This window comes from Balaenoptera ricei, chromosome 6, assembly GCF_028023285.1.
Source record: "Balaenoptera ricei isolate mBalRic1 chromosome 6, mBalRic1.hap2, whole genome shotgun sequence".
Classification (NCBI taxonomy): domain Eukaryota; kingdom Metazoa; phylum Chordata; class Mammalia; order Artiodactyla; family Balaenopteridae; genus Balaenoptera; species Balaenoptera ricei.
Genome location: NC_082644.1, coordinates 97,415,177 through 97,442,722, shown reverse-complemented (window position 1 = coordinate 97,442,722; position 27,546 = coordinate 97,415,177). Strand labels below are relative to the sequence as shown.

At 44.7% G+C, this 27,546-nt stretch overlaps 1 long non-coding RNA gene across 2 annotated transcripts; it reads right to left on the bottom strand.

Moving 5' to 3' along the window:
• Positions 1 to 262: 262 nt before the first annotated feature.
• Positions 263 to 27,352, bottom strand: LOC132367925 (uncharacterized). Of its 2 annotated transcripts, none has more exons than XR_009503880.1 (3): positions 27,208 to 27,352; positions 26,104 to 26,158; positions 263 to 867 (listed from the first exon to the last, which is right to left on the bottom strand). It is a non-coding gene; the product is annotated as an uncharacterized LOC132367925 (long non-coding RNA). The 2 variants fall into 2 exon arrangements; XR_009503881.1 differs by lacking the exon at positions 263 to 867 and adding an exon at positions 20,253 to 20,608.
• Between the last annotated feature and the right edge of the window lie 194 nt (positions 27,353 to 27,546).

The following is a 27,546-nucleotide window of genomic DNA, read 5'->3' as shown; positions in this document are numbered from 1 at the left end:
AGTAAAATACATTAGCATATTAATTAATGGTGACATGTATTCCCCCACTCCCACCCCACTTTTAAACACAGCTATTCATTTGTTTAGGTAAAGCTTTGGTCAGAAGTGGGGTCAAAAGTGTTTGTCTTTCCTTCTCATATTTTTCAGAGAATGAGATAACAGCTGTAGTTGATTGACTCCATCATAGGCAGACCTTTAAAAATTATTTCATATAATGCTCTGTAATGTATCTGAGGTTGCTATTACCATCCCCAAGGTCCAGACAAGGAAAGGGAGTTTCCCGGAAGTGAGGAGGTAACTTGCCTGCAGCCGCCATTACTAAGGACCAAGATTCAACCCAGGTCTCCACTAACTCCAGCACCCAATCTCTAAACCCAACAATGAACACATGGATGTTGAGCTGGAATTTTGGAGGCTGGGAAGTCCAGCTTGGCAGATGGGAGAAATTACTTTCTGAAGGATTTAGTGCCTTCTATTTATTTATAAAATGGTCATGCCTGGAAGGACTTCGGAAGGCATCTATCCAGAGTCTTCATCGTGCAGATGGAGAACCTGGAGCCCAGAACAAGATGTGTCCACGCCGACTACGCATGGAGTTCTCTGCCGAGTCCTGGGTCTCCTCACCCTGTGCAGTACTTGTAATCTGCACACGGCCTCAAGATCGAAGGGGAAATATGCTTGGCGCTGTACAGCCCGCACATCATCCTGGCCCAAAGGAGCTTGCAAATCAGCAAGAGAGAGGATTCATGCCCACGGATGAACACCATGAGTAAGAGGGTGAAAAGCACTTTGGGGTCTTTGGAGCACTTCATCCCTCTGACCAGAATCAGGGAAGACTTCTTGGAGGAGGTCGTGGGAGAGCTGGGTCTGCAGTAGAAATGACAGTAAGGACATTGCAAATGGAGAGGGGACTACTAATAATGTAAGCTAACATTTATTGAGCCACAGCATACAGATTCCATGCTAAACACTTTACACTTATTAACTCCTTTAAATCCCACAACGACACTGTAAGGTGGGTACAGTAATTATCCCCATTTTAGAGAAGAGGAAATTAAGACACATAAAGGATAAATGACTTGCCCATAGACATATGGCTGGGAATTGACAGGTTCCAGAATGAGAAGACCAGCTGGAGTGACTCCTCATTTCTTTTTCTTTTTCTTTATTTATTCAGTTACTTGCTTACTTATTTATTTATTTTTTGGCTGCATTGGGTCTTAGTGGCAGCACGCGAGATCTTTCGTTGCGGCGTGCAGGCTCTTTGTTGGGGTGCGCAGGCTTCTCTCTAGTTGCGGCGCGGGGGCTCCAGAGCATGCAGGCTCATTAGTTGCAGCACACAGGCTCTCTAGTTGTGGCGTGCGGGCTCAGTAGTTGCGGCGCGCAGGCTTAGTTGCCCCGCGGCATGTGGGATCTTAGTTCCCCCAACCAGGGATCGAAACAGAGTCCCCTGCATTGCAAGACAGATTCTTAACCACTGGACCACCAGGGAAGTCCCACCCCTCATTTCTTGATGCCTGAGGGGAGGACACAGGGGTGAGCATTGGGAAGAGGACACAGGATGAGGGAGTAGGAGATAGATTCTTTTTCTAGGACAAGTCAACTTCCAATTGACCCTCAGCTTTTCCATGCCATCTGGAGCCTCCTGAGATAGGCAAGAAGTACTCAGTTAATGAGGGTCAGCACCCAGACCCACTGGCCTCTCTGGACCTTCCAGAAGCTACCAGGACTGAGCTAAGGGACTCTGGTTGAAGGGCCACAGAGGCTGCCTGGCTCACTCTGGGGCCGCAATGTCCAAGACCCCATTCTGACTGATCTTACACCAGCCCCAGGGGTTTTCCAAATGCCAACCATAACTATGGCTCAGCCCACCTGGAGACAGTGGGGTTTGGAGGCAAGAGCACAGTACACAGCAGCAGCCCAAGTCCAGCTGTAAGAGCTGTGTGACCTTGGGCCAGCTCTGACCCTGGCTGGACTTCAGGGAGCACCTGGGGGGGAGGGATCAGCCTGACCTCACAGGCTTGTTAGGAGGAATCTGTGAAACCAGATGGATGAGGGCCCGCACAATGCCTGGCGCCCATAGGTGCTCAATAAATGCTAACTTCTTGCCCTTGACCTTGAGGCTCCTCATCTTCTTGGAGCAGGCTAAAAGTTGGATAGACTCACCCCATTACTCAGTCCCTTGTCATCCCTTAAAACAGATCCACAGGCCCTTTGAGTGTTGACATTGTGACTGCTAATCACTGCTAGAACAGGAGACAATAGACACAGACATGGCAGGTGACAAAGGTCTCAGAACCTATATACATTCACTCATCAGCCTCCCCCTGCTCTGAAGTGACAGCAGCCTTCCTTGGACAGCACCCTCTTCTTCAAGGGGGGAGATTTCTTCAACTCTCCACCACCCCAGACCTTCTCAAGGTGCTATTTGAGCTTCGTTCATCCATTAACTGCTCATGAACACCTATCCAATATTCTGGACATAACTCAAAGGCAAATGGGAAAGCAACCCAAGTGTCCATTGACAGACGACTGCTAAACAAAATATGCTGTATACATACAATGGAATATTATTCAGCCATAAAAAAGAATGAAATTCGGACACATGCTATAATACAGATGAACCTTTATGAAGACAGTAGGCTCTGTGAAATAATCCTAACACAAGAGGACAAATATTGTACAATTCCACTTATGTGACTACTCTACTACCTAGAGTAGTCAGATTCATAGATACGGAAAGTAGAAGTTACCAGGGGCCGAGAAGAGGGGAGAATGGGGGGTTAGTGTTTAATTGGTATAGAGTTTCAGTCTGAGAAGACTATAAAGATCTGAAGATGGATGGTGGTGATGGTTGCACAACAATGTGGATGCACTTAATGCTCCTGAACTGCACACTTAAAAATGGTTAAAATCGTTTTACATCAATAAATATACATCTACAGCATCCTTTAAAAAGTGGTTAAAATGGAAGTTTTATGTTACGTATATTTTATTACAATTTAAAAAAATATGTGAATGGATTAAAAAACTGTGTAGTCCAGACAATGGACTATTATTCAGTGCTAAAAAGAAATAAACTATCAAGCCATGAAAAGGCATGGAGAAAGCTTAAATGCATATTACTATGTGAAAGAAGCCAATCTGAAAGCCTACATACTGTATGACTCCAACTACAGGTATATGACATTCTGGAAAAGGCAAAACTGTGGAGATACAGGAAAAGACTCAGTGGTTGCCAGGGCTTGGGGGAGGGGAGAGGGACGAATAGGTGGTGTGCAGAGGATTTGTAGGGCAGTGAAAATACTCTGTATGATACCATAGTGATGGATACATGTCATTCTACATTTATTCAAACTCACAGAATGTACAACTCCAAGAGGGAACCCTAATGTAAACTATGGACTTTGGGTGATAATGATGTGTCAAAGTAGTTTCATCGATTGTAACAAATGTACCACCCTGGTGGGGATGTTGATAATGGGGGAGGCTATGTGTACAGGAGGCTCATGGGAAATCTCTGTACCTTCCCCTCAATTTTGCTGTGAACTAAAACTAGTCTAGGGCTTCCCTGGTGGCGCAGTGGTTGAGAATCTGCCTGCCAATGCAGGGCAAACGGGTTCGAGCCGTGGTCTGGGGAGATCCCACATGCCACGGAGTAACTAGGCCCGTGAGCCACAACTACTGAGCCTGCGCGTCTGGAGCCTGTGCTCCGCAACAAGAGAGGCCACGATAGTGAGAGGCTCGTGCACCGCGATGAAGAGTGGCCCCTGTTGCCGCAACTAGAGAAAGCCCTAGTACAGAAATGAAAGACCCAATATAGCAATCAATCAATCAATCAATCAATCTTTAAAAAAATAAAAATAAAAAAAATAAATAAATAAAACTAGTCTAAAAAAAGTCTTTACAGAAAAAGGGGGCAGGGTGCAAATGGAGTCTCCTGTCCCCAGAGATCTCCTTGTCTGGTTGAGGACACGGAGAGACAAACCAGCAGTTACAAAGCCACGTGTTAAGAGAGCTCGACAACAACGTAGGCAGCCTCAGGCGTCTCAGACTGGCCTTTCTCCAGCCCAGAGGGTAGAAGATTCTCTAGAGGCAGTGAGTCCCTTCCTTGTGGGGAGGCCTGCAGCCTGGGTGTGGCCACCTCAGTGGGTCCCCGACCCTCACTGGAGAAGTCCCTTCAAGTAAAGCTTGCAGGCCACTAGGCCCAACCGCTCTTGCCCTCACAAAGCACATCAGCTTCAGCTGCTCTATTCGAATTCATTCTGGTAAGTGAGCTCGGCCTTCACAGAAACGAATGTTGTGGACACAGCACTCTCTGAATGACCTGCCCGCTGCTCCTGAATCTCTAACCCAGCCCGGCTCCCCGTTACTCAGCTCTCCTCTTCCTACCCCACCTGCCCCACCTTCTTCCTAGAGCTGTAACAGCCACCTTGACTTCTGTTACCCACTTCCAGGGCCCTAGGCTGCGTGGGTGTCAGAGGGCAGCTTTCCACTCACGCAGGCCAGTCCTAGGACTGGAGTTAGAGGTGACAGTGAGATGCCCTAAAGCATCAGGACAAAGATAAGCAAAGCTGAAAAGAGCCAGGATGGCTCTTCCCGAGCAAAGCTAAATTTGATTTAGGATAAAAGTATCTAAAGAAGGAACGTGCCCTTCAGAAGCGGCTGGACGCAGGAAGGGAAGGCATGTCAGCCTGAAGGTACAGGAAAAGCAAAGTCATTCATTCATTCATTCATCTACTCAACAAATAGTTTCTAAGCCCTTATCACGTGCCAGGCACTGTTCTAGGCGTGAGGATGCAGAGTAAAGGAAACACGCAGGAGTCCTGCTCTTGTGTAGCTGACATTCTAGGGAGACAATAAAAAAGATAACTGAGGCAAAGAAAAGATACGTCAGATGGTGCCAAGAAAGAGCTTGGCAAGGGGAATGGAGATTTCCAGGTGCGGGAAGAGAAGATTGCAATATTTTAAAGGCCAGTTATGCTGATAAGTTGGTACTTGAGCAGACTTGAAATTAGAGAGTCTGCTATTTGGGTGTCTGGAAGAGCCTTCTAGAGAGAGGACATTGCAGGTGCAAAAGACCTGAGATGGGAGGATGCCAGGAGCGCTGGAGGAGCTGCAAGGAGGCCAGTGCTGGAAGGGAGTTTGCAAGTGAGGAGCAGGAGACAAGGTCAGGAAGGAAACGGGGAGCTGGATTGTCTCGGGCCTGGTAGAACACAGCAAAGACTTGGTGAGACACAGAGGTAGATCCCAGCGCTGTTGAGTGGGGAGGGAGGCTCACCAGTGCACTCTGAGGCTTCTCCTCCCAGTGGCAGGATGGAGGCACTGGGCTGTCAGGGGCCGATACCTTTAAAGAGTAAAGGCCCATAAGTGACCTCCTGCTTGGATTCCTGGCCCACAAGGTAACCTGGCCATACCCTGGTCTCCCACAGACAGGTCTTCTAGAGGGAGAGAATGCTGGCAACTAGGGTGTTGTCCTCACGGTGACACTTCTACTTTTCACTGTAAGTCGATATATAATATGGTTTGGTATGGTATGTTATGGTATAATGTAAACCAATATGATATAATACACATCCCCATCTCAGAGCTTGTATAACGTGACTCTAGCTCCCAGAGTTGAAGCAGCCCTGCAGGGGGTGTGGGGGGGGTGGGGAAGGTGGACTAATCCAGTCTCTAAACCTGCCAGACTCCTGGACTAGGCCTCAAGGCCACAGTGTCCTCTCCACGGCTGTGCCATTTTGTGAGGCTACTTGACAGCCAGCCAGCTGCCTTTCTCTTGGTACTAGTCTGATCTCACCACTCAACTTTTGATCCAAACCACTGAGCCTCACCCAGCCTCAGTTTATTCAACTGTAGAATGGGCATGATACTTCCAATCTCCAAGGCTGGCTGTAGGAACCAAATGAGATAAAACATCCGACAGCCAGCAAGGCTCCTGGCTTCCCATCTCGCCCTTCCTTCCCTGACCCAGACTCTCACCCCTCTTTTGTTGGGCCACTCCCAGCAGCACCTCCCCAGCCTCCCAGCTTTCATCCTCATGCCCGTCAGCACACTGTAGACACATATGATGCTCCAGACTCCTTTAGCTGCATCTGGGAGCCCTCACTCTCTACCCCTGACCCGTAAAGATAATATTCATCCTTTACCCAATGGGATGTGCGTCTTTGCCTTTGTACATCTCCCTCTGGTCAGAACGCCCTTCCTCGTCTCTGCCTGATGAGCTACCAGGCATCCTTCAAGTTCTAGCTGCAATGCCACCTCTCCTTTAAAGCCTCCCCGGCTCTTTCTGCCTGGCCGGTTCTCCCTCCTGTCTGCCCACAGCACCCTATGCTTTCCTCTATCATAGCACTTACTGCTACACTGGCTTTACCTACCTGGGTTTTAATTTTTTTATCCTGATTAAAGCACAAGCTCCTTGAAAAAAAAAAAAAAAAAAAAAAGCACAAGCTCCTTGAGGACAAAGAGAGATCATCTTCTCTTATGCCATATTTCACCAAATTTTGTCTGCCAACAAATTTTTAGATTCATCACTATTTTACGTACCATTAAGAAACAAAAAAGTGCTGCCAATTACATCCTGACACCTTGCCTTCTTATTACTTGGAATTTCTATTTTATGCTTAGTGAACGAATTCTTCGGAACTTAGAAAGAGTTTCGACATCATTTATTACTTCTGTGCATATTACATGTATTTGTCTATGAAATCAGTTGGTTAAGGCATTAACGCTTCCATTGTGACTAGTAGCTGTCCAACAGCAATTGGAAGAGACATTGACTGTAACAACTATCCCAGTTTTAAAGATGTTAAAAAATGAGAAAAAAAAAAAAAGTGTCCTATCCACCCTCCCAATGCACGGGGCTCGGGTTCGATCCCTGGTCAGGGAAGTAGATCCCACATGCATGCTGCAACTCAGAGTTCACATGCCACAACTAAAGATTCCATATGCTGCAACTAAAAAGATCCCGCATGCCGCAACAAAGATCCCGTGTGCCACAACTAAAACCCGACGCAGCCAAATAAATAAATAAATAAATATTTTTAAAAACAAAAAAACAAACAAACAAAATGTGCCCTAAACTCAAGGAAATACAGATTATGCCTTTCTCCTAGACTAGTAGCTGGCACCCATTGGATGTTCAATCAATGTAGGCCTGCTATTGCTTTGTGACATGACCCAGGCCAACCTACAGTGAGAGTGGTCATTTCTGTATTGCCCTGAATCTCTCACACATGTCCAAGCCATCTGGAAGGACGGGTTGGCGTCTAGGCTGTGCTGCAGGAGGTCATCTAGGGAGGAGCTGGAGGCGGGGGGACAGCCACGGAGGAGGTCCTGTTTTCCCAGTGGACGAGAGGACCGGGGATGGGGTTTTGCTGGGCAGAGAGGTGGTGGATGTGAAGTCCTTCAAACCCCTACAAGTTCAGCAGAGTCAGGCTGGGACTATGAAATCTGGAGCACAAAACCTTAGTTGTTAGAAGTACGTTTTTATTTATGTATAAACGTTTGGACCCCATCTCCAGAAACAACAGTAAATCTTGGGCTCTGCCCTCTGTCTCCTGCTGCCCCACTCTCTCTAAGTGATGTACAAGCTGGAAAAGGGACTCTGGTTTTTGGATAGCGAGAGACGGGGAAACAGAAAGTTATAACCTAAGGAAAGTAATAATGGGTTACGGCCAGAAATGCCCCTACTGTGTCTCCATGTGAATGTAATTTTGTTTGAACAAGTTGAACTGAATTTTATCTGGCTGATCTTGAATGTGCAACGCACACACACATATAGAATTTATGCGAGGGAGAAAAAGAAAGACCCCCGTTGCCTTGGCGTCATATTTTAAGCTTAGATAAACTTGGGAGGCTGTCCTCAAGCCTCTGACATTTGGCTACCCGGAGCCTCACTCTGTGCATGGACGAGCTGGTCAAAACTCAAGCGGGTTCGGTCAGCCCAGATACTCGACGTCACACAGAATAGGACAGGTGGGGGGAAGAGGCTTGACTGTGTCCTGGGAAGAGGCCTGGATGCAAAGGCAGGGCCATCCCATGCCTGCTGGGTGACCCCAGCACGTATAAAATGGGGCCTGTGGACTTCCCTGGTGGCGCAGTGGTTAAGAATCCGCCTGCCAATGCAGGGGGCACGGGTTCAAACCTTGGTCCAGGAAGATCCCACATGCCACGGAGCAATTAAGCCCCTGCGCCACAACTACTGAAACCCACGTGCCACAAATACTGAAGCCCATGCCCCTAGAGCCTATGCTCTGCAATAAGAGAAGCCACCACAGTGAGAAGCCCACGCACTGCAACGAAGAGAAAGAGTTGCAGCCCTCGCTGCAACTAGAGAAACCTGCACACAGCAACAAAGACCCAACGCAGCCAAAAAAAGAAATAAATTAAATAAATAAATTTTTAAAAAAACAAAAAATAAAATAAAATGGGGCCTGTGAAGCCTCCCCTATGGGCAGGGGTGAGAGTTCACCAGGCATTTAACAACTCATATGGCAGTGAAACTGCAATGGGTTCCCAGTGGTCCCCAGAGTGCCTGGAGTTAACCCTTTAGTCGCTGGATCATAGGAGGGACCAGGGGACAGTGTGGTGAGGGACACTCAGGACAGTTGCTATTTATTTACAACATTGATATAATATCGTAGCAAGCCATTGGACTGTACCTGTGTGCATCATATGACTGGCAGCCTGTCTGTGGGCTTTCTGTGAAGATTAAATGAGATCAGCAGATGAACGAATAAGTGAGTGAATGAGTGAATGAGTGATTGGGCACCGTGCACTTTGCTCATGAGTCAAGAATGCTCTCATCCAGTAAATATCTGTTGGACATCTACAATGTGCCAGTTTTCATGCCACGTGCTGAGGATGAAAAGCTGATTCAGAAAGAACCCTTCTTTGGAGAGTCCTTCTTGGGGCAATAAGTGATGGGTGGGAAGGGCATCTCCTGTGGAGGCAACAGTATGAGCAAAGACACAGAGGCAAAAACAAAAGAAAGCAAAAGCAAGCAAGCAAACAAACAAACAAAAAACAGCTTATCTTGTTCTGGAAGCAACAAGTTGTCGTTGCGTGCAATATAAAGTTTGAGGCTGGAAGCAGCAAGAGATGGGGCTCCTGGAAGCATAAATAAGGGCCAGTCTTGTGAGGGTTGAACACTGCTGTGTAGGAGAGTGAAGGATGGGCAGCGGCAGGTAATTTTCACACTGAAATAATCACTGAGCAGCAGCGTGAAGCCTGGCTTCCAAGGCCTGAGACTGAAGGCAGGGAGGCCACTCAGGGAGCTATTGCAATAATCCAGGTAAATGATGATGCAGCAAAATATACATTAGGAGAATAAATTAAAAATATTAAGTTTGGGGTTTTTTAAGTGGAAGAGTGAGAGAGAGATAGAGAAATAGGGCCAAAACTTGATCAGCAAACCTAGTGAAGAGAAAGTGACATATTACAGAAATATAGTCAAAAATATTTTATGATAACTTTTTATGGAGTGTAATCTATCAAAATATCAAATTACTACGTTGCACACCTAATATACTATTATAATAGTGTATATTATGTAATATACAATATTGTAACATAATATTGTAAGTCAACTACAATTTTAAAAAAGAAGCGGAAAAAAGAAAAATACTTAGAGAGTTAGTAGGACAGGAAGTCAGGGAGAAGGAGTAGCCAAGGAAACGCCCAGGTTCCTGCACTGAGTTAACCAGAGGTGACAGTGTTAGCAAGACCAGAAGCAAGGAACAAGCAGGTTTGAGAGGAAGATACGAGGGCCGGTTAAACTGGAGGAATCTAGATCATCCAAGAGGAGAGCTTCAGTAAGCAGGTTTTCCTCCTCGTCCCAGAGGTTTTCCCAAGGTTTGCTTTGGCTCACACTCTCCAAGCCCTGGGACAAGAGAGATCATTTTATGGATTCCAGTCACTTTACCATCATCCTCGTTTAAATGAGCTGACACCTTGTAGTTTCAGAACTTGGCTAAGGATTCTGTCCAGCCTGTCTTTTTCCCCTTGCGTATTGATGTGTAGCCTACATACAGAAAAGGGCACAAACCATAAGTGCACAACTCAACAAGCATGCCTTTTGGACTCTATTAAAGACCTTAAAAATAGAAACACACACACACAAATATGAAAATAGAGGCCAGCCTCCTCTCTAAGAACGTTCATTTCAGACGGAGGGAATCTGAGCAGTCATGGCCATGACAACACCATCAAGCCCAAACACCCTACTTCGCATGGAATATAAGACCCTCTGGCATCTGACCCCTGCCCACTTCTTCTCCCTCATCTCCTGCCAACACCACCACCATGCCCTTCCCAAATCCAGCCCCGGCCTCTCTGAGCCTTAGTGTCCTGGATGCCGACCGCTCACCCATCTATCCACACCTGCTATACTGCTCTTGCCTTTTCCCACTTCCTCCAGGTCCATCCAGCAGATTACCTCTTGGGTTTTCAGGCCCATTCCACTGCTTCCTCTTCTGTGAAGGCTTCCTTTTGTATTCTCCTATCCCCACCCCTATTGCAGCTCATTTCTATCGCTACTTCTTTTTTGATTTTTCTTCCTTCCTTCCTTCCTTCCTTCCTTCCTTCCTTCCTTCCTTGCTGCGTTGGGTCTTCATTGCTGTGCACAGGCTTTCTCTAGTTGCAGTGAGCGGGGGCTACTCTTCGTTTCAGTGCGTGGGCTTCTCGTTGCGGTGTCTTCTCTTGTTGCAGAGCACAGGATCTAGGGGCGCGGGCTTCAGTAGTTGTGGCGCACAGGCTTGGCTGATCCACGGCATGTGGGATCTTCCCGGACCAGGGATCAAACCCATGTCCCCTCCATTGGCAGGCGGATTCTTAACCACTGCACCACCAGGGAAGTCCCCTTTTCTGATTTCTAAACTCTATCAGCACAATTCCATGGTTGTCTCTCCAGAATGAGGTTGAGTACACCTTAACTCTCTTTGGATGCCATTACCATCACTGAGCTCTCAAAAAATGTCTGTCTTGACTTGTGATTGCCAAAGGGGAGGGGGGTGGGAGAGGAGTGGACTGGGAATTTGGGATTAGCAGACGCAAACTATTAAATATAGGATATATAAACAACAAGGTCCTACTGTATAGCAAAGGAAACTATATTCAATATCCTATGATAAATCATAATGGGAAAGAATATGAAAAAGAATGTGTATGTATATATATATATATATATATATGTAACATAACTGAGTCATTTTGCTGTACAGCAGAAATTAACACAACATTCTAAATCAACTATACTCGGGACTTCCCTGTGGCGCAGTGGTTAAGAATCTGCCTGCCAATGCAGGGGACACGGGTTCCAGCCCTGCTCCAGGAAGATCCCACATGCCATGGAGCAACTAAGCCCGTGAGCCACAACTACTGAGCCCGCGAGCCACAACTACTGAGCCTGCACGTGTCTAGAGCCCGTGCTCCGCAACAAGAGAAGCCACTGCAATGAGAAGCCCATGCACAGCAACCAAGAGTAGCCCTCGCTCGCTGCAACTAGAGAAAGCCCACGAGCAGCAACAAAGACCTAACGCAGCCGAAAAGATAAAAAAATAAAAATAAAAAAATAAATCAACTATACTCGAATAAAATATATATATTTTTTTTAATGTCTCTTTTGAAGAAAGGAAGGAAGGAAAGACTAGAAAGATGGAGGGAGGGGAAAAGGGAGGGAGGGAAGAACAAAGGAAGGGAGGAAGGGAGGAAGGAAGGGATATATGAGAGAATTCACTTTTATTCTCAGCTCCGAGCCTGACAAAAATGTGTTGGCTATGGAAGAACAGGAATCAGAGGCCCAGGCTGGAGTCTGAACTCTACAACTGACCAACTGTGGACCATGAACAAGCCAGTTAACCCCTCTTCCTGATTCCTTCCACTCTGCAAATGTCCGTGATCCTCAAGCCAGGAGTTTCAAATCATAATAAACAGTATGTTAGTGATCTCATTTCTCTATTTCCACCATCTTTCATTCGGTCTCCACTCATGTGAATAAAGACTGATGCAAAACATATTTCTTTTCATTTCTACCCTCTGAAATGTAAAACTGAGACAGAGAGGGAGAGAAACAAGAGATGCTAAATTCTTTCTACACGTGATACAATAAAGTTAAATAATATGGGTTTTTACTGTCCTACAAGGGAGCCAGATCAATAGCTTGGTTGGCAACTCCACACTGGCCCCCTCTCTTTCTCCACAAGGGCAGCGAGATGCGTACATTCTCAAGGGCAAACTGGCCAACCACCCCACATCAGTCATTCTCTTTAATGAGGCTCCTCCATCAGACCCCATTCTCTTGTACACAATTCATTTTATTAAATGGCCGCAGCTGCAATTAGGAGTGGGCGAATCCAGGCATGTGTTTGGGTTCGAGATGTGTCTTGTGTGATGTTTCAAATACTTTGGGTTTGGCAAAAGCCAAGACACATTCTGTCAAGTTCTTTTTCCCCTTCGTTTTTTAAGCCTGTGTGGATTCGAGAGAAATGTGGTCCATCTGATTCTCATTCGTTTTCGCCTAACTCAACAAAAAATTGTCTCGGAAGAGCTAGAAAAGGTCCAAGTAGCAAATCCAGCCTCTTTCACCAAAGCCTTCTTAGAATCTCTGTCTCTCCACCCCCAACATTTTGACATTCTCCAAACAGGCCAAGCATTTTCATTTCTTTGTGCTGTTGCACTTGCTCCCTGAGCCTGGAATGTGCTTCCCTCTTACCCCCTCCTCTGCCCATTGATTCCTGCTCCCCAAGCCCAGTCCAAAGATGGTCTCCTTCATGAAGGTTTTCTCCATCATCCAACTTGCAAATAATCACACGGTCCTCTGAGCTCCTGCAGGACTTCACCTGGAGCCCTAACTAGCTCTCTATTCGGTTCTGCTTTGTGTTACATTTGGTTGTTCAACCAGGTAAGTCAAGCCCTCACCGATGTCCACCTGGGTGTGAAGCCCTTGACCTTAATTAAAGGACTTCACAAGGAATGGCAGACAAAAACTGGCATTTGTGGGAAAGCTGTTGCCAAAAACATTAATTATTGTGTCTATCAATGTCCCTAGGTGGGCTTCCAGGTGCGAAGTGAACTTGAGGCTTGAGGACCGGAAATAACAATGGGCTTTTTCCTCTACGATAATGAGAGCTATGAAATTCAGCTTGTTCTCTTTTTCTCTCGGCTGCCAGGAAGCTAAGAAGCAGATCTGATGTTCAGTCCTAGCAACCGTATCACATGCCAGCTTCCTTCTTTTTCTCGTGGACTTGGTTTTCTATTTCTACATTGTTAGCGTATAAAGGAAAAGAAAGTCCAGCATCCACTGTGAGTCACTTCAAAGTCTCTGTAGATTGGCTAAGCAAAAGTAAAAGTAATAAAGAGCTATTCGTGATGATTTCACCTGCAGAATAGATCTAGGATTTAGGAAAAGGTTTTGCTTTTAGTCTTAGGGTTTTCATAAAATATTTGAATCTTTTACCAGGTCCAGTATAGTTAATACAAAATCAGTTTTTTAACTTAAAAATTAATTAAATTTAATTGTTAAAAACAGAACTGTTTACAATTCTGACTTCCCCCGGAACACAGCCCATGTCATTCACATTCTTCTCTGGATCCTCCTTCATATAGTAGAACACGCTGTACATAACTAGCATTCAGCAAATATCTATTAAGTGGATGAGGAAAAATTCTCCCAGGTGAATTTAGAAGCCAAAGAAAGAGCTGCGGGTTCTGTATCTCTAGACACTCCTGGGTTCAAAGCCCAGCTCTGGCTGACCACGCAGCCCTGAAACGGGCAGTTACTTGGATCCACCTGAATCCCAGTTTCTTCATCCGTAACATGAGGCTTTAACCACTTCTCTTTCAGGGTTATTTTGAGGATTAATTCAGAGATGAGATGCCTAACACTAAAAATTCCCTTTCTTTTAGTTACATGCGCTCATGGGCAGAAAAAAACATTGTATTTTTAAATTTTATTTATTTATTTATTTATTTTGGCCACGCCGCGTGGCTTGCGGGATCTTAGTTCCCCGACCAGGGACTGAACATGCACCCTGCAGTGAAATTGCTAAGTCCTAACCACTGGGCCACCAGGGAATTCCCCACTGTATGTTTTAAACAGGCAACTCACCACCAGAAGCTGCACTACTGGGGAACACAAGAGGAGGTACGTGGGCGAATGTCATTAGCTGGATAATGCATGCGCTTCAGAACCACAGAAATGGTAAAAGCTAAGATACAAAAGAGAATCCAAGCCCATAGCCTTCTTCCAAAGGAGGCAGTGGCCCTTGCTAGTCATAGAAATCAGCAGTTTAGACAGAAGAGATTCTGCTCAATCACTAAATGTGAGACATGAGTGATAGACGAAATAAGTAAACTTTTTGTTTTTAACATCTAAATTGCCTTGATAAACAACAAGGTCCTACTGTATAGCATAGGGAACTATATTCAATATCCTGTGATAAACCATAATGGAAAAGGGTATGAAAGAGAATGTATATATATATGTATAACTGAATCACTTTGCTGCACAGTAGAAACTAACACAACATTGTAAATCAACTATACTTCAATAAAATAAATTTTTAAAAAATACAAAAAAAGAAAGAAAGAAATTGCCCTAGAATTGTTGTGGAATGGTTTTCAGCAGAATGGAATACAAGTACCACTGATAGGACTCAAGGTGATTTTATATGGCATATGGAGAAACATTTATTATTTGTATCATTATGCATTTATTGTATGATGTGTTATAAAACATTGAGCTAGCACAGCCAAACTGTGATATTGCACAAATTATTATGAAATGTATTTTAAAGTTTTAAAATATTTTTTAAATGAGTGGATTTAAAGAAAAAGTGTTATCATGACTGGTAGAACCTATCTATGCCAAAAAAATTTAACATAGTTCTAGAATTACTGGAAGTATAGAAAATACAACTTTAACCTGCGGGTCATGAGCAACTGTTTGATTTAAGGGCAGTCATGACACTGGGCCCCTCAGTTTTTGTCCCCAAATGACTTTCCAGAGATTCCCAATCCCATCTACACACTCTACTTCGGCCCCACTGGATTTCACACCAGTCCACCTACACACCCTGCGCTCTCCCACCTCCATGCCTTGTTTGGCCCGGACACACCTTGTCTTCTCTCTCTGCCAGGCCAACCTCAAGCAGAATCAATCTCTCTCTCCTCTGGTCTCCTGCACAGTCTTGTGCACGATGCTTGCTATTATGACCTCAGCACCTTGTATTACAATTGCTTTCAGGGGTGGTCCTAGGCAATGCCTTGGGTTTTTTTAAATTATTTTTTTCTTTATTGAAATGTAGCTGACGTGCCACATTATGTGAGTTTCAGGTGTACTACATGGTGATTTGACATTTGCATACATTATGAAATGATCACCATAATAAGTCTAGTAAGCATCTGTCCCCATACAAAGTTATCACACTAGTATTGACCGCATTCCTTATGTTGTATATTACATCCCCGTGGCTTACTTATTGTATAACTGGAGGTTTGTCCCTCTTAATCCCCTTCACCTATTTTCCCCAACACCCCCTCCCCATTCTCTGAAGCTATGAGTCTTTTTGTTTTGTTTATTTTGTGCTTTGGATTCCACATAGGCAATATCTCGTTTGTCTCTGTGCCCTGAGTCCCTAGCCTAGACCATTAAACAACTTAAAAAAATTAATAACTTAGAAATACCATTGAGGCATGCTAGGTTTAGAAATTTAAAGGCATAAATACTTGTCTTAATCATCGGGGATCATAGGCCACAAGGAGAACATGACTTTCCTCTCCCCACTGTACTCCTTGTACACCCCAACTAGGCCAGTTCCCCTTTTATAAGCTTCCCTGCCCATTGCCTTCTCTTTCATAGCAGTGTTTACAGTTTGCTATTATTTTTTGTGATTATTTGATTAATGTCTTCTCCCGGCAATAGACTGTAAGCTTCCTGTGGGCAGGATCACATCTACCTATGTTCACCATTGGCCTTTCAATCAATGCTCAGCACTGAGCCAGACACATAGCTGGTGCTCCCTAAATATCAGTCGTACGAATGAATGAATGAGATTTTCTCCCTACACACACACACACACACACACACACACACACACACACACACGGGCTTCTAGCACCTACATTGTTGTATAGATCACTGAGTAGGCAGATGGTTGATACAGACCAGTGTAAACTCTCCTGTTTGTTTTTCAGACAGATTACAGCGGAAACACGATGCTTGCCAACTAGAAGAGGAGAAATTCAAAATGGTAAACGGAGTGTTGTCGCTCACGGGGCTCGAAGAGGGCTTCACAAACAACAGGGAGCCAAAATAAATGTGTCAAAAGTCTACTCCAGCAAAAGAGAATTGACCGTGTCCTTTCAAGAATGTTCCCAGCCAGCAAGAATAAAAACTGTAAGGACTGGACTTTGAAGAGGACTCAGGAAACCAGGGAATATATTATCTGTGCCGACAGCTTCTCAGAACTTGGAGGACTCTGGGACAACAGAAAGAAAGAAGAAGGAAGAATTGGTGTCCTACTGAAAGGAAGGCAAAGCCACTCTAAGAATTGCTTTTGTCCAGCCAGACAACAGATTTTCTAAAAGGATCAAAGCTACTTTACCAGCTCAGTTTTCAGCAGAGTTGCAGGGAGGGTGAAGAAGAAGAAATGTCTCAGCCTTGAGAGCTAGCAGATTTGTTGCTTTTTCCCTTTCTTACTTGAGAATATCTAGGCTGATGCCATCCAGACAAATTCAAGAATGGACCCAACCATCCAGATTAATCCTGATACTTTGGAGCCACAAGGGACTGGCTCCACTCCCTCCTTCATGTGACAGATGAAGAGCCCGAGGTGCAGACAGAGCCAGTGACTGACCCCAGCTCACGCGAGTGTGAACTAGAGGCCAGACTGCCCAGTTTTGTGGTCAGGCTCACGTCCCTGCCCACCCTGCTCTGTGGCTGCCCCAGACCAAACACCAAGCCTCTTCCTGCCCCCAGCCCGCGTGCCAAACAAAGCTGATTGGCTGCAAGCTTTGCTTTAAGATCAGCCAGTTGAGGGCCATGTTTTAGCTCGTCCGTGGTCGTTATCGAAGTGGTTTTTCTATCCCGTGGGCATTCCTGAGGCATCCGCACTCAGTGCCACCTTGTAAACAAGCAGTGAGCCTCTTGGTACTATCTTTTCTTAAATATCTACTGGTTTCAGGCAACCTAAACTAATCAGGTCCCAGTGGTCTGGAATACCAGACAACATATGTTGACTGGTCCTGGAGCTCCTTGAGGGCAAGAACCATTTTTTACTTATTGGTGCAGGTGCAATGCCAAGGCTAGTGTCTGGCTCATGGCAGGATGGCAAAATGGGAGGATATCCAAAAAGTGCACAGAATCTGAAATTGAAGCCAGAATGAACTGTGTTAGAATCCTTGGCCAGAAGCTTACAAAGATGCCCGACCTCTGTGGGCTTCAATCTTCTCATCTGTAAACTAACACAAATACCAACTACCTAACAGAATTGCTACAAGGACAGAAAATGATCTGCGTAGAGCATCAAGCACGCGGGATGCTCCATCAGTAGCCCTTACAATGATGCCCTTCATCACTGTAGATGCAAGGAAAAGATGAAGTAAGGCAAATTTTTGTTTTTCGGCTGCGCTGTGCGGCATGCGGGATCTTAGTTCCCCAACCAGGGAAGGAACCCATGCCCCCTGCACTGGGAGTGCGGAGTCTTAACCACTGGACTGCCGGAGAAGTCCCGTAAGGCAAATTTTAAATTGGTTCTTTTCTAGAAGCAAGAAATAAAGAAAAGGAAACAACAAATGCAATTACCCAGCCTGTGAGTGGTCAGACTTTCCTCTGCTATTTATTGTCAGAGCTTAAGGCCCTGCTTTAAAGCCAGCCCTGCCTTATCCCAGCTTTTGCTTCATCTCCCACTGAAGTCATAACGCTGGGCTCACTCTCTGTCTATTGACACAGAGAGCCTGTGAGTCACAAATTCAACAGGATGACTTTGCTGCAGTGTGATTGACTGGAAAATGTTCCCTCATCTGAAAAACTTTTTTTCAAGCAAATGGACATGCTTATTTTTGCAACATGGAGCGCAAGCTCTGTGTTTATTTGACGTTGGTCTCTGTGACATTCCAGCTGGGCCAAGGGAGGGCTCACGACGTTCACGACCTGCCTTGCAAAGTGACATATATTTTTCCCTCTCCTTCTTCCTTGCTGCCGACTGTTATATCTAAAGCAAACAGTCGTGGCACAATAGTTAGACTGCACTTCAATTTGGTGTTTACTTGACATTTACACACAGGCCATGCTGGACAGCTCAGTCATTCCGGTACGGGGGCCCGGCCAGCAAGCACTGGATTCCACTTGTGCTCAACCCCAAGCAACACAATCCTGAACCAGCTAGATGATGTCTTGAGAAGTGCTTGTGCGGCTGGGTTTTACTCTTATGCCTGAATTAGTGTATGTTAGGGGAGGAGGTGTCAGAAGGTCCTCAGCCTTCCCAGAAAACATCTCCTTGATCCAGGCAGGGCAGATGGGTCTTGCTAATACCACCCCTCCTCCCTTTAAAACCAGCGCACACACTGTCTCTTCATTCACTCTAAGACAGATCTAATCTAGTCCCCGGTGCAAAATCTCCTCAGGACTGGGCACAGATGACTCATTTGATTAACTTCATCTCCAGTTCATCCATTTCCTCCTCTGTATAATGGAATGAATGATACCTGCCTCACAGGATTATTGAGGGCACACAATAGGCAAAGTACCTGAGGCAGGTTGAAGTGCTTAGAAGGTGCACTGAAAATGTTGCTTCCCATCCCCTCCTGAGGTCCGTGCTTCTGGTTGCAGGAGGGAAAGGGGCTCAGGGAAGGGCAAGTTATGGGGGTTCCTGTCAGTGCAGTTTGATGCAGGGAGGGAGGCTGGGACTTGACTGGGAGCCAGGACACGGGTTCTACGGTCCCAACTCTGCCAGTGTGTGGCACGGGCAGTCACCTCTGTTCCCTAGGCCTCTGATTCCATACGTGCAAAGTGGAAGCCTCTGATTACATTCAAACATTGTCCAATTTCCACACCCGCAAAATCTGGAGGCAGTCCAAACAAACTGCCCTACGAGGTTGACTAGCCCCAAAGCTGATATGTGGAGATGCCAGTATTTCAAAGGAGTAGCAGGGAACTATACTCAATATTTTGTAATAACCTATAATGAAAAAGAATCTGAAAAAGAATATATATATATATACATATATATAATACTGAATCACTTTGCTGTACACCTGAAACTAACACAGCACCGTAAATCAACTGTACTTCAATTAAAAATAAATACATAAAAACAAATGAACTTATTTACAAAACAGAAACAGACTCACAGACTTCAAAAACAAACTTATGATTACCAAAGGGGAAAGTGGGGGAGAGGGATAAATTAGGAGTTTGGGATTAGCATATACACACCACTATATACAAAATAGATAATCAACAAGGACCTACTGTATAGCACAGGGAACTCTACTCAGTACTCTGTAATAACCTATATGGGAAAAGAATCTGAAAAAGAATGGATATATGTATAGGTATAGCTGAATCACTTTGCTGTACACCTGAAACTAATACAACATTGTAAGTCAACTATACTCCAGTATAAATTTAAAAAACAAAAACAAACAAAAAACATAATAAATAAATACATACATACATACATAAAGGAGTAGCAAGAGAATAAGATGCCAATACTCAGTGCTGGGCAGCATGTAATACCTTCACACCTGGCTAATGTGAATGGAAATGCTGATGGGAATGTAAATTGATGGGAATGTAAATTTTTTGAGGAGCAATTTGATAATGGGTGACAATGTTAACCTAGTAAAACAATCTGTATAAACTGAGCCTAAGGAAATGAGCGAATACATCTAAGGGTGCACAAGGAAGTTCTGGAATAGTGAAAAATTGGAAACAATCTACATGACCATCAAAGGGAGACTGATTAAATACCAATATTAGGAACTACTAGGATGTGTTTAAAAAATAAGGTATATCTATGCATTAACATGTACAGCTGTCTGTGGTACAGCTAAGAGAAAATAAAAGCAAATTTACAAAGCTGTGTGCAAATGATAATTGGTATTTAAAAAATAAATTTTAGTATTTCTATAGATGCATAAAAATCCTGAAAATTTGTACACCAAACTGCTAATCATAGTCATATCTGGATTAGCAGGATGTGGATTCATTTTTCTTAGAACCACATTATTGATTTTTTTTAAGCAAGCAAGCATTAATTTTTTAATAAATTTATTTATTTGTTTTTGGCTGCGTTGGGTCTTCGTCGCTGCACGTGGGCTTTCTCTAGTTGCAGTGAGCAGGGTCTACACTTCGTTGCGGTGCACGGGCTTCTCATTGCGGTGGCTTCTTTTGTTGCAGAGCATGGGCTCTAAGCGCACGGGCTTCAGTAGTTGTGGTGCGTGGGCTCAGTAGTTGTGGCTCGCGGGCTCTAGAGCTTAGGTTCAGTAGTTGTGGCGCACGGGCTTAGTTGCTCCGCGGCATGTGGGATCTTCCCGGCCCAGGGCTCGAATCCGTGTTCCCTGCATTGGCAGGCAGATTCTCAACCACTGTGCCACCAGGGAAGTCCTGCAAGCATTAATTTTTGAAATCAGAAAAAAAACCTACTTTTAAAAAATAAAAGGAGCAAAGGATTTTTTATTAAACGTAGTGTATTCAACAAGTGTGATGCTCCTTCTGACGCCCCGTTCAGATGACAGTAAAGGAATTGAAAAGGCAAAACCTACCAGGACAAAGAGGATGGGAGCTGGGAAGCAATGGACATATAGCCACAAACTTAGATCAGAGGAAGTGGAAAACTAGGCACACTGATTTCAAGGTGCAGGACCCTTGGAAGGCTCAGGATGTGGAGACACCAAGTTACTCAGAAAGTAAGGTGCATGTGGGAATGGAAACAGGACTATTGATTGAAAGCCTATATAAGTAGCTGTTGGAAAATCCATTAATCTATCCATCCATCCATCCATCCACCCACCCACCTACCCACTAATCCATCCATTCATCCATCCAAGCAGTCAAGCCCTAAGATTCCCCCGTTACCCGATGCAACAGGATGACTACTTTTCCCCCAACTTGAGAAGAAGATTAGAGCTTTATTCACTGGGGAAACTGATCTAAGAACTCTGGATGGAGGGAAGCCCGGCACAGCTGAGGACAGGAGCAAACAAGGATGACAAAAGGGCAGGCCAAATAAGGAGAAGTGATGCCACAGGCCTCTTTCCCCACGCGGGCTCCAAGAACACTGGCTGCCTCACTTACTTAGCTGCACAACCCTGGGCTAGTCAGGTTTTTTAAAAAACTGTAAAATGGGGTTCACTTGTTAAACAAATATGTATTGAGCACCTACTATGGCCTGGCAAACTGCATTACATTCTGGAATAAGAATAAGTCAGCCAGGGCCCTTGTCCCTTGAAGCCTGCATTCTAGCACATCAGTGGCAGTGCCAACCTCAGAAAGTGCTCAGCACAGTATCTGGTACCGTGTCTGATAGTCGTGATGTTAATTATTACTTTGAATGTCCCCGCTTCTTCTGAGTCCTGGAGGGAGAACACGGCAGACCCTTCCAGTACTCCCAGGAAAGACAAGCTTAGAACTTTGCCAAGATTGTTTACCAGCATATAACTCTTCAGTGGTGAATTTGACTTTGAAACTCCCCGCTGTCCAACCTAAGTCTTGACTGGCTTATGAAGGGTCAAGGTCACTGTCTTTCTAGATCGGATACAGCCCAAAAAAGGCCTTTGCAAGTCATGGCACGAATCCAAGAAGTGTGATTCCCAAGTTAATTTATACCTGGCCCTACTTAAAACGGTGCCTTTGTGAGGTTTTAGGTGAGCTTGGTCCTTAGTTGTTGCATCTGCAGTGATGCTGGGATATCCGGTATAGGGGGGGTGGGTAGAATTTTGGGAAAAAGCATTTTGGTCTTCAAACCAAGATACTGTATCATCTCCCAGTGTTGGGTACAACAGAACCAATTTCAAGCTTATCAAATGGGGATAACTATGTCAGGTTTCATTGCTAGAGTGGAGAAGCTAACACTGATGGTGCCTTTCACACCCAATGTCTCAGGGCTCACAACAGCTTTGTGAGGCAGGTACACTCATAGCCCCATTTCACAGACAAGGAAAGTAGAGGGCAGCTGGATGACATGCCCAAGTTCATCCAACTAGTAAGAGGCAGCACAGGGCCTGGAATCCAAATTCTTGGGTGGCAGTCCCAGCCATCTCCCCCTGAGTGTCTGCACTTTCATCCCAAGCTTTTCCTTCATCCCCCATAAGCCAATGAATTCTGTCAAGACCTCTCCTTCACTGAGTTGAAGCAAGAGGGGGCAAAGAATCAAACTCAGATAATGACACTCTAATCCACACTCACATAGACCAAAGATACTGTCTTGTCTTTAAAGAAACCCAAAGGAGTCTCTATTTTAATGGAAAACCGAGTTTGCTGAATGAAACACAGAACATTGAAATTCAACAGTTCAGTGTTTTCCATAAACACTTGACTCTGAAAGCTTTGTTGGGTAAGTGTAGCAATCCGAAAAATTCATCAGTAACTGACAACATAGACCGAGTGAGTCTCTGAATAGATTACCTTGTTGAATCTCTATTATGATGCTGGAAATTCCTCTAAGATTAGGTAACTATTCTAGGGCTTTCTCTTTCAAGAAGCTTCTGATCATCCCTTGATATAAGAAAAGCCTGTGTCTAGATTTGAGCTAGCAACTTTGAAAAATACATCAAGCACAATATGAGATATTTGAGGGCTGCCAGAAATTTATTTTGACCTTTTTTTTTTTAAACACTGACACTGGCCATCCTCCCAGCACTCTTCCCACCAGCCAGTATATTAAAATTGATTAACAAACACAATGTTTGTGAGAAAGAGTGAACCGCAGGATAATCAAATGTATTGTTATTATTTTTTTAAAATCATTTCCTTGGCCAGGAGTACATAATGTCAAATTGGCAAAAATAACCTATCCTCTTGTCTGGCCCACAAACTGGGAAGAAAATTAAACACAGAATTGTTTGTTTCTTGTTTGCATTTCTCAGGGTGTGAAACACTCATTTTCAAACGCTCAAAATCTCTACACTTTCCATACTGCAAAAATCTGACTTCCATTCTGATTTAAACCAGGGAACCATGTTTTCCTCAGAAGGGCGACATTGTACTGGTCTAAGAATCTGAGGTACAGAAACTTTTTTTTTCCTTCAGTTTTACTGAGATACAATTGCCATGCAGCCCATGGAGGCTTTTAAATTAAGGAGATAGCATCTTCCAGAGTATAATAATGTTTTGCTTCTCTTTTCAATGCTAATTTTCCCTGGGGAAATTCTTTACCAGGCCAGGAAAATTTGGTGAACCAAGTCAAGGAGAAAATTCCAGGAACAGGTTTCTCTGCTGATTTGCCTTCTTTGCTGATTCATTTACTTTAAAAGCTAGATTTCTTTTCAAAAGCATATAGTATCAGGATTCTTCTTGTGGCCTTAAAAACAATCATAGTTGATAAAAGATGGTAAATGTTAGACCCTAATAATTTGTTAAGATTAATATTACTACTATGTATCTTACTCTTAAAAGATATTATGCTGTACTTAGACATTTAAAAATAAACAATCTAAAAAGAGATTTTGGTTTTTGTTTGTTTGTATCCTCTTACCATCTCAGAACAAGCTGAGGACACTGAAAAGCCCGAATTTAACATATTGCTGTCAGAATAGTTTAAGTCTTTAAGATAATCCCATTAGGTGTAGAATTTCTTTTTAAATAGCTTAAAGAATGTATGGGCCTCACAGTTTTGGTCTAAGAATGTAGCTTAAGTGATCAAACCTAAAGGTTCATGAAAAAGATTTTAATTAAATTTCTGAGAATTGATTTTTTAACGTCTGCGATTCATTCTCTGCTCTAAAAACTTCAAAACCCAATGTTTGGGTTTTGAAAGGCAATGGATTTGGCTCCAGAAAAGAGTGGACACTTTCTCTGTCTGGTTTTGGTTTGGCTTTCGGTTATTTTTGTTTGTGTTTTCTAGTTTGTTTTATTACAATGCCTTGGCCTGGGCTGTTCCCTCGCTTTTTGTCCAACTGTTTTGAGAGAACAGAATTATGAAGGACTTTATTTTCTGTCTCCTTCATAGAATTTTTTCAAAGAAGAGAAGTGGGTGGTAGAAGAGAAGGGACTGGAAAGCAGAGACAGTGAACTCTCCACCAGAGACAGACATTACTGATGAGATAAGGGCAGGGCTCCCAGATGAATCCTTTCACCAAGGCAGCTTTGCTGGCTCCCTTCATGCTACAATGTATACTCGCTGGGCATTTGTCCTAAAGACGCCCCAGGGGAACAGGAGCCACAGACAAGTAAGCAGATAATGTAGTCCGCTGGGTGAGTAGCGTAGAGCGAGTGGCTACATGGCTTTATTAGAGCTCAGAGGAAAGAAGATGAATCTAGACAGGGACTAACAGACCAAGGGACAATTAAGAGGGGCTCAGGAGTTTGAGGCCGTTGAGAGCCCGAGGGGAGAAAACAGAGGAGGAAAATGCACATTGTGTATTCAGAGACTTGAGAGAGCATCCAGCTGAAGTTGAGGGAGGGTGGGATCAGCGTCTGGAGCTGATCCTGTTAGTCTGTCTAGAGCCAGAGTAGGAAGAGTTTGGTATATCAGCCTAAGGAGTTTGGTTTTGCTCCTTTAGGCAAAGGGGAGCTGATGGAGGGCAGTTGGGCAGAAATGGAACTGTGGTGATTTGAACAAACTCGATTAGATCTGGCAGGGAAATTCCAGGGAAACTAGGATTCTTTTTTTTGGCCACGCGGCATGTGGGATATCTTAGCTCCCTGACCAGGGATCCAACCCGAGCCCCCTGCAGTGGAAGCACGGAGTCTTAACCACTGGACCACCAGGGAAGTCCCTCCAGGGGGACTATGGGGGAGGTGGAAGAAGAGGACAACAGTTTAGAGGCTTACAGCAGTAATTAAAAGCGATAAATGAGGAGGGCTTGAACCAAGGCAGCCCAACTTGATCGTAGGAAAAGGATAACAGATGTTTAGGAATAGAAGTGGTTGAACTCTGCGGATGCCTGGATGCCCAGGTCAAAGAAAATGAGGCAGGAGCGGAGGGGAGTCTAGGTTTCTAGCTTGGGAAGCTGGGGAGGGTGATGAAATAAGGTGGGGAAAATTAGGGTACGAGTCTGAGTGGATTGAGGTTCTTGACCCAAAAGGGGATTAATGAGCATACAGGTGAGAGCGGAAAGGGAAGTCCTGCACTAAATACCTTACTTGGATGATCCCATTTATAGTCCTCATTATTTTAAGCAGTAGATACTATTAATATCCCCATTTTGTAGAAGAAAAAACAGGGAAAGTGAGGTCAAGGAACTTGCCTAGCTAGAAAGCAGCAGAGCCAGAACACGAACCCAGGAAATCTAGTGTTACAGCCCACTTTCTTAACCTCTGCACGAGACTGAGGTGAAAAAGAGGCTGAGAGTTTACCAGGACATGGGAGTCACTCAGAGGCTGAGAAAAGCTCTGCCACCTTGAGAAAGTTGCAAGACCCTCTCCCAGTTATGTATCCGTAGGGATTTCATTTCAAAGTAATGGTCACTTAAAAGCATCTCTTGCTTTCACCTTCTGAAAAAGCAGCTTTTCCTGAGTTCTGTGGCATTTACGCACAGACACCAGGCCAGGGTGCTGCCAGGTACCCAGATCCAGTGTCCAATTCTCCCTGCAGAGTCCTTCCCTTGAAACATTATGTAGCCTCTTCAATCTATCACACCCATCCATGGCTCCACATTAACCCCTTGGCACTAATGGTTTCCATCACATCTTCTGCCAACTAATGCAATTTGTGCTGGAAAAAAAATCTATTTTATAACTCCAAGGACATTAATAATTAACTTCCATACCACAAAACTTGTAGTATCAGTTTGCTGAAATAAAGTCACCAGTAAGTATTTAATTCTCCTTTAAAGGGTGTCTTCCATTATTATTTCAGAGTGCAATTTAGTCATCAAACGTTTACTCAGTCTCATGTTTATAAATTATATAGGGCAGGGATTTAACTCTTCTGGACCTACCTGTTCTGAAGAGGAGAGGGAGGGTCATAACCCTGATGTCACACCGGGCACCTGCCTTGAAAGGAGATGATTTGTGAACTTGAAGTTCCTTACCTCTTTTAGAAATCTGGAGCAAATCTAGAGATTTCCCTTTATGATGCAATCAGGAATAACCAGAAAGTTGCCTGCCACAAAGAGGGACTGGCTTCCCTCCTCCAGAAAGCTGTTCGGAAACTACAAGTTGGTCTTTTTAATTGAGTTTCAGAATCTTCTCTTGATTATATGACACAATAATAGTGGTTTTCCAATTCATCTGTGTAATATTGTTTTTTCATTGTGGTGGTTACTTTTGTCGAAGGGGAAGGGCTACTGCCTTAGATAAATGGGAGAGAAGCAGAAAACTCCTCATGCACTGGCTACCTAAATAGGAAATTCCAAGTCCTGACAAACATCTACATCATGAAGGTGATGGCTGCCAATCAAGGCTTATCCAAGTTCAATGCAGTTTAGGAACCCTGGCCTTGATGGTAAAGTGGATAACTTCTCCATGCAATCCTCAAGTCCTAGTATCCCAAGAAATGTTTGCCATCACAATGAAAGGAACAGCGGGAGGAGGTAGCAGGTATCTTTCTTTCTTGGTTCCTCCTTTTGAAAAGGGCAGTATTTTCAGACTTAAAGTAACTGGCTGGCTCCTATGGGGTGGGGTTGAAACCCTCCAGGCCGCGGGAGGAGGTTCGGGGGGGGGCGGGGGGGGTTCCTGCCAAAGCATGACCTTCCCCCAGCTGCAGGATCTCGCAGCCATTGGCCAAAGCCGGGCTGGAGGATGGAAGTCATCCTCAAGGGCTTCCAACTCTCCGGACTGAGCGGGATTCCTGGCCTTGGCATAAAGGGTCGAGTGGATTCATTCGGGGAGCGATGCATTCCAAGAATGCTTCTGTGGTTGGCAACGAGTGGAAAAATCAAGGATAACAAATATTCTGAGGAAACCTAATAGGTACCAGGATCGCAGGACTCAAACAAACAAGGTGACAACGACTTAAAGTACGAGGTAACTGGATCTCGATGAGGGTGAGCGCACACTGCCCAGGGCAGGGGCTTCGATCCTTTTCCCGGCCCGCCTCCTACCTTTTCTCTCCTGGGCTGACACCCGGACGGGAGCGGCCGCGTTTACTGACAAGGGGGCTCGTTGGAGAGGGCGGGCGGAGCCCTGTGCTCGCCTGAATCCAAACAAAACACCTCGCGAGCCTACGTTTAGAAAGCGATACCGAACACCACACTCACGTTTAAAAAAAAAAAAAACGGCGCTGTTCGCAGAGAAGATGAGAACGAAAACATTTCCCGGCTGGAAAATTACTGATCACAAACTAAGGGGGAGTGGGGGAGGGGAGGCAGTTACAAGACTGAAATAACGACCGCCGTTTCCTCTTCTCTACCCTGTGGGCAGGCACGGCTGCCGCGAGCTCC